The following is a 10,155-nucleotide window of genomic DNA, read 5'->3' as shown; positions in this document are numbered from 1 at the left end:
TAGCTTTAAGAAATGCTTCATGGTTTCCAGGCCCATTAGACAGCAAGTAGCAGTAGTGCTTCATTTTTCCTCATCTGTCTTAAATCATAACTATTCCACCTCTGTCTTCAGAGAGGCATTTTAATTGAGGATATCCAGTTTTATGCCTTGTTAATCTCAGGTAACCATCCAAAAAAGCCCTTTTCTGTCTGTAACAGCCCAGTGCATACTTGTAATGGCCCACTCTCTGCTAGGGTGCCTGCTCCAACAATTAGCATTTTGCAGGACCAAAGCCCCCTTCTGTCCCTCATTCACATGCCCACTACTTCTTTTTCTCTATGGCCATGTCTACATTACCCCTCCTTTCAGAAGGGGTATTTAAATGACACACACAGGAACTGGTTAATGAGGTGCTGATATGAATATTCAACACCTCATTAGCATAATGACTGCCAGTCGTGCTTCGAAAGTGCTGCTTTTGAAACGCAAACTGGCCATGTAGTTGCAGGCACTTTTAAATAAGCCCCAGACTTTGAAATTCCCTTATTTCCAAAACAAATTTGGAATAAGGGAATTTTGAAGTCGGGGATTTATTTGGAAGTGCCTGCATGTACACAGCCAGTTTGTGTTTTGAAAGCAAAACTTTCAAAGCACAACTGGCTGCCATTATACTAATGAGGCATTGAATATTCATATCAGTGCATCATTAACCAGTTCCAACCCCTGTCATTTAAATACCCCTTCTGAAAGTGTGGACGGTCTCTGGCTTTGGAGTACTCCTTTGTGATTCCATTGCTCCATTTCCCATGGCACGTGTGTGGTTCCCCCAAGGGTATCTTAAGTCTCTCCATGCAAACTAAGGGGTGTCATTCACTGCCCAGGCAGTGCCACCTCTCCCAGTGGCTGGTAGGGGCTTCCCCAATCTCCTACTCCAGGATCCACTTCAGGGACCCCCTCTAATTGATAGCCAAAATCTATACCATCCTCTGTGTACAAAATCTACACAACCCTGTGCCAGCAAGGTTCTTACTCTAGTTTACTTTCATCAGAGTTCCAGATATGAAGAAGTGAGTCTGTCCCACAAAAGCTCATCACCTAATAAATTATTTTGTTAGCCTTTAAAATGCTACATTAATCTTTCTGGGGTTTTTTTTGGGCTTTTTTAACTTGCTGCCATTCCCCTGACCATTCTCCTATGCCCTCTCCTAGACTTCCTTCCTTCCCTTTTTTAACAGCTAAACTGGCTGTAGGTGCTCATTGCAGGCCTTTTCTGCTAATGGCTTTATTCTGATCTTAGCTGTTCCTTCTCAGCTGGGCTTCATCATAAATCAAGTATTACTTATGCTACCTAATTCCCCTCATATGTGGCCTATTTGCTTAATTAGGCTGATTAACCTCTTCTAGGGTAGTGGAAAGGAGGGAAGAAACACCCCTTCACACTTGTTTAGCAACAATGTTTCAAAGAGATAGGCTGCCTGTTGCTTGAAGTTTTGAGGTCTTCATCTTGGAGTCTCTTCCCCCTGAGAGTTACTTCAGGTATATCATTTGACGTGATTTTAAAGCTCCAGAATTTTTGGGGCTCTCCTTCCAGAAAAAGTATAGCAGACCTGTAGCAAAAGGAGGTTGATCTAATGTGTGTAGTTCAGAAGTAGCATCTGGTGCAGCATGCTGCTGTAAGGGATTGTACTCAAGGCCCTGCTCGCTTGTTCAGTTTTTGATTCCCTTCGCCCCCAAGCAGATACCTTACACCGTTTGAAATTACCTTCTCCAGAGTTACATTTTATCTTATCAGTGGCAATCCTTGGAGGTCAACGGCAGTCTCTTCCACAAGCTTCATTTTCATGGGTCCACCGGTGACAGAGGAGTACAATCCTTCAGCTGCAAACTCACTGGGAGATATTACAGGTGGTGATAGAAAGCAGCATTGGGCTGCAATTACTGCATGAAAGCCATCTTCTTTCTTTTAGTTTGGCCTTTGGAATGCCCTGCTTTTGCCACACAATCTCAAAATGGATCATGCAGGGCATCTTTGTACCTTCCTACCAAACATCAAGGCTCACCCCACCACAGTACAAGCAATTTCTTCCATCTCTTTCAATATCTGAGGTTTGCACTGAGGTGAAGCACTTGGTCCGTGCTACTTAGTCACAAGGCCAGAGGCTACATTTGGGGGAGCACTACTGCAGTTACATTTGGACTGTTGCAAATTAAAACTCATTCCCAATGTTTTAAGGAGATGCTACCTGCCAGTCACTAACAGGGGGACCCATTCTGACAGACTGATACAGGATATCCACCACAGCGTTCTGCTGGGTTTCTGATTGCTAAGGAAGAGAGGGAGGGCTATGGCTGCAGCTTCTGTGTTCTTGGCCCTCACAAAGAGGCACACTTATGAGTGGCTCCACCAGCCAGGGGTGTGTGTGTGTACTTTAAGAAAAATCACACTGTCTTAAGGGTATGTGCACACCCATAGTGAGACCCACACTCACTACAGTTTATTTAATTGGAAGAGTTAGCCACGGTTCTAATCATCTAGGATCCATTTGTTTTTCATCACTGTGTTGCTTTTTAGAATAATGTTGCAAAATGCGGTTTTAAAGGGAGAGAAGGAGGGAAAAGATGAACATCTGTGTTTAGAAACCAGACTAGTTTGTTTGATATCAGGCTCTTCTTATCTAAGTTGTAGGAAGTAGTTTTTTTGAACACATTTCTTAGTATCCCAGGCAAAAACATCCATTATGATCCCTCTTATTGTAAAGCTAGAAGATAAGCACTTTTTTTAGTCACAACAGGATCACAACAATTTCATTTAGAACAAAAAGAGGATGTAGCCAGTCTCGGGTCATGGAGTAATACTTTGAAGTAGAAATTCGCTGAGATCCAATAAGTCTGGTAATTATGCCAAGCTGTCTGACTTCCTCTCCTTATGTTTTCTGCGGTTCTCTTAGATGCAATGCCTGGGCTTATAATACAAGCAAGTAGTTTTATCTGTTTTCTTTTGGTGTTTAACACTTTAGTCCTTCAGAGCTGCTTGGTTTTGATTTTGGGGAAAGGTATTTTTCTTATTTTTAATATAAAATCTATTTAAGGATGTTTTATCCTGCTTTCCACATAAAACGAATATCAAGGCCCTTAGTGGACTTCCTGGGGTCTGATAATCCCTTCTGGGGTAGGCTTTTTGGCATTATTTTTGAAGATAGGATTTTCTAAGAGAAGATTAAAAAAAATCTCTGTTGTCTTACACATTGAGAAGTTTATCTGTAAAGCATTTAGACATACTGCTTGGGCTGAATAATACTATATGAAAGCAGGGTGCATTGTATTTAGCAAAGAAGACTTAAATGAACTTTGGAGTCAATGACTTGGCCTTTCTTCAATATCTGAATGTTACCCTTTATGTTACTCCCAAACTAGCCCTTCTGCAGTTAGTGATGAGAAAGTGGGAAATTTGCTCTAAAACTAGTTCAGTTAGGAGATGCACCAGAGTAGTGTTTGCATTGCCATCATCTATTGAGTTGGGACACATGTAATTAAATAAGAATTAAAGATGTTTTACATGTGGTGCATGACATGTATTTCATGAGGAAACAGAGAGAAAGAAACAACTTTGTTCAGGAGAAGTAAAGAGCTTAAAAGGAACTAGAATCAATTTTTTAAAAAAGCTGCTTTTGAAGTGTTACTGCTGCTGGTCTCTCGTTTTATGGTATTCAAAAATATACACATTGTCCTCAGAGGCAGTAGGGCAGTGGTCCTGGTAGTGGGGGTTGGAGAGAGACAGGTAACTAGGGAAAAGGAGAAAGGTGGTTACACTTGGTTATTGTATGATGAGGTTGCTGTTTGTGATTCTGCTCGTCAGGATTCCTCAGTTACTCTAGGTGTTAGATATTTTCACTATATGATACTAAGATACTGCTTTCTTATTTCATTACAGTTGATTCCTTTGATTGAAGCAAGTAATTAATCATGTCATCTGTGACCACAGGGGGGCGTATCACAGTAACCAAACTACACAATAGCATCTTAAAATAATGTCCATAGCAGTGTCCAAAAAGCAGTGCTTTTTTTTTTTTTTTTTTGAGTGCCAGTACTTGCCAGTACAGACTACCGGCACCGCAGCAGCCCCAGATGTGAGATTGGCTGAGGGGTGGGGAGCCCCTCTTAAAAAAAAAAAAAAAAAAAAGGACAGCAAAAAACTGCCAAAAAAGTACAGCTAAGAGTTGTTCATTTTATTGTGATGGGATTGTCTTAGTCTAGTTTTGAGTCTCTCTTATTCTGAATTTTAGCTATTGCTTTCAGTAGTTAGGGCTGGAGTTATGTATAGTGAAGGGATCAAAACTGACCAAAATAAAAGGGCAGAAGTTCTCTGTAGTTTTAAAAAACAAAACAAAACACAGTTTAGTTCCAGTTGAGAATGCAATCAGTGATTGAATTAATTGGAAGACTATCAATTAAAAGGTCCTGTTCTGAGACGGTGAGCATGACTGTGAATGTGCTGTATATTTGTTTTCCTTGAATATGTTTAAAGCATTGTAAATAGTTTTTTAGAAGTCCTACGGGTATGCTTCTACAATTCGCCAATTAGTAACAGAGAGAAAGCCATGTTAGTCTATATACTATCAAAACAAAAAAGCAGTCAAGTAGCACTTTAAAGACTAACACAATAATTTATTAGGTGGGCTTTCGTGGGACAGACCCACTTCTTCAGACCATATCCATACCAGAACAGACTCAATATTTAAGGCACAGAGAACCAAAAACAGTAATCAAGGTGGACAAATCAGAAAAAAAATTATCAAGGTGAGCAAATCAGAAAGTAGAGGGGCAGAAGCGGGGTGTGGGGGGGGAGGTCAAGAATTAGATTAAGCCAAGTATATAAACAAGCCCCTATAATGACCCAGAAAATTCCAATCTCAGTTCAAACCATGCGTTAATGTGTCGAATTTGAATATGAAAAGAGAGTTCAGCAACCTCGCTTTTTGAAGAGTGTTGTGAAAATTCTTCAGTAATATGCAAAGTCTTAAGTCATTAACAGAATGGCCCACTCCATTAAAATTCCGACTAACAGGTTTGTGGATCAGGAGTGATTTTATTATTTTGTTAGTCTTTAAAGTGCTACTTGACTGCTTTTTTGTTTTAATTCGCCAATTAGTGTATCAATACAAACTGATATGGGCTGGAAGGTAATACAAGTTTAGGTTTGATCATGAGTGCTGCTGCTGTTTTCCCACGTTGAGCCTCTGACCCCTTCTGCTCTTGGTTCTTTCCCTAGATGCATAAAGTACCACATTTAAATAATTTCAGATTGCCTCAGCCTAAAAGATAGAGGGAATGTTTAGGTGCACAGGGTCAGTGTCCAGTTATAGGTTTGCACTGACAGAAGGTCTAAGTCTGGCTGCTCCTGTTGGGAACACGCACTCAGTGCTACTGTTTACGATGCCAAGATTTTTGTTGTTGCAAGTTTAGGTGCAGAAGGAGTTAAACTCTTACCTCCTGCCCTCATCACCACCATGTGCACATCAACCCAGTAGGCTGGGCTGTATAGCAAAGGCTCCTAGTCCTAATTATTAATCATCAAACTGCTGCCCTTTCCTTTTACTCTTTGTATGCCAAGCAAGTTTTCTTTTCAGGCTGATGGGGGACTGTAAATATGGGATTTGGACTTGTGGCCCAGTTTGTGGGACAACTCTTTTGGCCCTTAGTGGAGCTTTAAGCTGGGAGTGGCTTCTGTGCTCTTTCACAGGGTGCCATCTCCTTTGCACATCTACGGGAAGAAGTAAGTGCAGATTCAGCAGGCTTTGTACACTGCAGTGGGCTGTCAACTGCCTCACTAAAGTTAATCCACAATTCAAATCACGCCTGACAACTTCGCAAATAATGCAAAACGGTCTCTAAACTAAACAGTGACTGAGTCGAGCTCTCCCGTTTCCAAGTCACTAGTCAAATGAAGCTAAATGTTTACTTCTGAGAGCTCACAGCTCCTCTAGCACCTTTCTTACATTAATCTTCACAAAGTCAATACTTTTTACAAAGGAATAAATGGAGAGACACAGAAATTGAATCCACTTGTCCTGACACACAGTTCATTGCTCTGAACACTATACCACTCTGCATTTGAACTTTCCCTTTGACGGTTACTGTACATTGTAACTATTGAAATTGAGCCCATAAGGAATGAGCCAAGAATGACTCCATCCTCCAGCTGCTGGACAATGAGCTGGTTTAGACAAGCAGACTTAATTCAGAAGAGATGAGGTGATTATATCACCATGCAGTATTCAAGGAGTGGGCATACCATGGATTTATAGTTTTCTGTCTTCTTCTCTATCCCTTTCTTAATATTTCCAAATCTTCTATTTGCTTTTTTGACTACCGCTGAACACTGAGTGGATGTTTTCAGAGAACTGTCCAGAATAACACTCTCTTGAGTGGTAACACCTAATTTAAAGTCCCCATCATTTTAGATAGATGGGATTATGTTTGTCCCATATTCATTACTTTGCATTTATCAACATTGAATTTCATCTGCCATTTTGTTGCTCAATCACCTACTTTTGTAAGAGCCTTTTGAAGCTCTTCACAATCTACTTTAGACTTGGGAGTTTTGTTGTCATCTGTAAATTTTGCCACCTCACTGTTTACCCCTTTCTCCAAATCATTTATGAATCTGTTTAATAGGACAATCCAAGTACAGACCCTTGGGGGACATGATTAGTTATCTTCCTTCATTTAAAACTGGTGTATGTCACAGGCAGGTGAGTTAAAATAGCATGCCCAAGGGGAGCGAAAGGGGTCTGATTGCTTGACAGGCAACCGACCAAAACATGTTAGTGTGAGATGAAGAGGTAGCAGCTGACTGTTGTACTTTCTTACAGCCTCCTGTTGGCTGCTTTGCCTATATCTTCTTTTTTTCCTTGGTGGTCACTCAATAACAAATAGGATGTCTTCATGTCACCCTCCTATTTGTGAATCCATTGATGGCTGATCAACTCATTTCTGGAGCTGCAGATCTCACTCATAGGAGGGGGAGGTGTTGGTAGCAATTGGAGGAGTTCAGGGCAGTTTTTGATGCTCTTTTCTCCTCCACCTCTCCTTGTCTGCACTGCCATGGGACCTCTCAAATTGCCATATCCACCTTACGGCTTATTGTTCTCCACTGGGGACAGTCTTGGGCAAGGTTCTCCCAAATATTGACACAGATGCTGCACATTTTCATGTGTGGGTTCAGCATGTCCTTATATCACTTCCTCTGGCCCCCAATGCTCCTCTGTCCTTCCTCCAACTCAGAAAACAATATGTTTTGGGAGGTGCTGATCAGACATCTGAACCACGTGATCAGTTCAACTAAGATGTTGATGAATGATAATGGCTTCAATATTGGTCATGTTCGACTCTTCCAGGATGCTAGTGTTCATGTACCTATCCTCCCAAGAGATATTTAGGATTCTGTTCAGGTGCCTTCAGATGATGCTTGTATGTTGTGCGAGTTTCACATGCATACAGTAGAGTTGGAATGATCGCTGCATGGTATACAAGGACCTTTGTCTTGGGATAGCTGTCCTGGTTCTCAAAGATCCTTTGTCTCAGGTGTGTGAAAACAGAGCTGGCACAACTCAGATAATGCTGTATTTCCACATGAATGACAATTTTAGTGGAAAGATGACTTACAGAGTATGGGAGTGCGTCCCTGAAATCTTATGGCATCTTCTCCCTATCCCAGATTTTGAGAATCAGGGGGTGGAGTTATTTGTGGTGCTGTGGCCTACCTTCTTTGAAGACTTTGGCAGGGATTTTCTCTAGTCAGGTGCCTTGTTGCAGTCAAAGTGATGAAGTGAAGCTTGGATGTCACTCAGGATAGGAAGTGTTACAAGATCATCCCTAGATTGTTGCTGAGGGATTTGGTCAAGGGGGGATTCTAGGACCATAGTGGAAGGATGGTTAAAGAGCTCATTATCGTGCTCCCTCCAGCGATAAACGATGGCTTCACTGTCTTTCAAGAGCTGGGTGCCATGATTTGATCTTAGGGGATTGAGCCCGTGGTTTCTCAGTCCATAAACAGCTTTGGTATTGATGGAACCTCTTGTATTGTTAATGTCTGTGAGATGCTGGAGTTCTTGTGCCTTTTCAGTACACCACTGTTTGTTCAGAATCCTTGTTTTATATTGGATTTCTGCCTTAGCCTTGGAATGCACTTCTCTCTTTACCATGCAGTTGATGTTGCTTTGCCAGATCCTAAAGGCTTTCCTTTTTGCCTAAATCAAGAGTTCAGTTTCCACATTTGTTCTCATCAACCCAGTCCTGATGCTTCCTGGGCTGGTAGCCAATGGTTGCTCCACAAGCTCCAGTCATGGCATTTTTCAGTTGACACCAGTGTTCTTCCACCTCTTCAGGGTGTACTGTCGGCACTAGCTGGAAGTCACTTTGTGTGATGGGATCCTTCAAGCCCTGTGCATTGATCTTTCAGTGGATCTGATTTCTCTGACTTCTCCATTTGGTGACAATCCCAATCACCATTGTGGATGGAATAAGGCGATGATCAGTGCAGCAGTCATCAGCACTAGTCACTGCATGTGTGAGAAGGACATCCTACTGATCCCAAGCATGGATGATGATGGGTCAGCAACGTGCAGCTCTGGGTCCGCGTGCATCTCTTCAGGGAGCCACTTGCAGCTCCGAGCACTATTGCCGCTGACTCCACTTGCGGTCTGCTTATGATGCAGCATTCAAACATAAAGTTGTGGAATATACAGAATCAAGTAATAATTGTGCTGCTGCTCGTGAATTCTTTATTAATAAAAAGCAAGTAAGAGAATGGCATAATAATAAAACAATACTAAGAGACATGCCAAGAAGTAAGAAAAAATGTCCAATGAAATGTGCATCATTTCCTGGGCTAGAGAGAGATCCTAGTGATTGGGTTGCCGACAAAATGGGTGTCTGGTCACTAGCCCTGGAATTCATCTGCATGCTCTGCAAATGTCAAAAGATAACAAATACAAGGCAGTAAATCCATCAATGTTTGTTGCATAAATGGTTTGGTGTACTGACTTCATGCACTGCTACGGTCTCTGTCTTAGCACAAAAGCTGCCAAGAGGTCTGGAAGAAAAAATGGAATCTTTTTTCAAAGGTTTATTGCAAGACATTGAAAAGAATGTGCATTTGACCTGTCATAAATAGAGACTATGGATGAAACACCAATGAGCTTTGATCTGCCCAGCAGCAGAATGGTAACTACCATGGGTGACAAAACAGTATTAATTAAAATCACTGACCATGAAAAAAATCCATTTTATGGTGGCTTTATCATGTTTGGTCAACGGATCAAATCTCCCTCATGTTATTTTGAAAAGAAAACCCTTGCCTAAAGACATGAAGTTTCCTACAGGTGTCATTGTACATGCACATGTAAAAGGATGGATGGATGAAAGTGGGCCTGTTGAATGGCTGGAAAAACGATGACATAAGAGACCAGGAACACTTCTCAAGAAACCTGCTATGCTTGTTTGGGACATGTTCAGGGCACACAAAACAGATGAGATAAAACACGTGGCCAAAAAAATGAAAACTGCTTTGGCTGTAATACCTGGGAGCTTAAGTTCTACTCTACAGCTGTTTGATTTCTGCCTGAACAAACTCTTTAGAGACAGGCTACAAAAAATGTGGTCTGACTGAATGTGCTCAGGCATGGCGAAAACGACAAAACGTGGGAATCTTCTGAAGCCCAAAATCAATCTGGTTATCCAGTGGGTCAAGAATGCGTGGGAGTCCATAACTTTGGAAATGTTAGAAAAGTCATTTCAGAAATGCTGCATCCGCAATGTGCTTGATGAGTCAGAAGACAACTCCATATTTGCTGATGATCAGGAATGAGTCTGAAGATGACATTGCTGCCAAGTATGATGACAATGAAGGAGCAGCTCTGACAGAATCTAAGTTTAATTAACTGTTTGGTGAATTAGAGACTGATTCAGACTTTGAAGGGTATTAAGACTTTTGAAACACATTAAAATGTCATGGGACTTTAAAATGGATCTTTGAAACAACTGTAATTTTTGAAGGTATGTGACTACCTATTTGCTCAGTTATTACAAAAGAGTTTTCATTTAGATTACATTAAAATACATTTACAGTAAACTCTTTGATATTTGGCATCCACAGGCCCGGGAGATTGCCAGATA

This window comes from Carettochelys insculpta, chromosome 13, assembly GCF_033958435.1.
Source record: "Carettochelys insculpta isolate YL-2023 chromosome 13, ASM3395843v1, whole genome shotgun sequence".
In the NCBI taxonomy this organism is placed as follows: domain Eukaryota; kingdom Metazoa; phylum Chordata; order Testudines; family Carettochelyidae; genus Carettochelys; species Carettochelys insculpta.
This window is presented reverse-complemented; position numbering follows the sequence as displayed.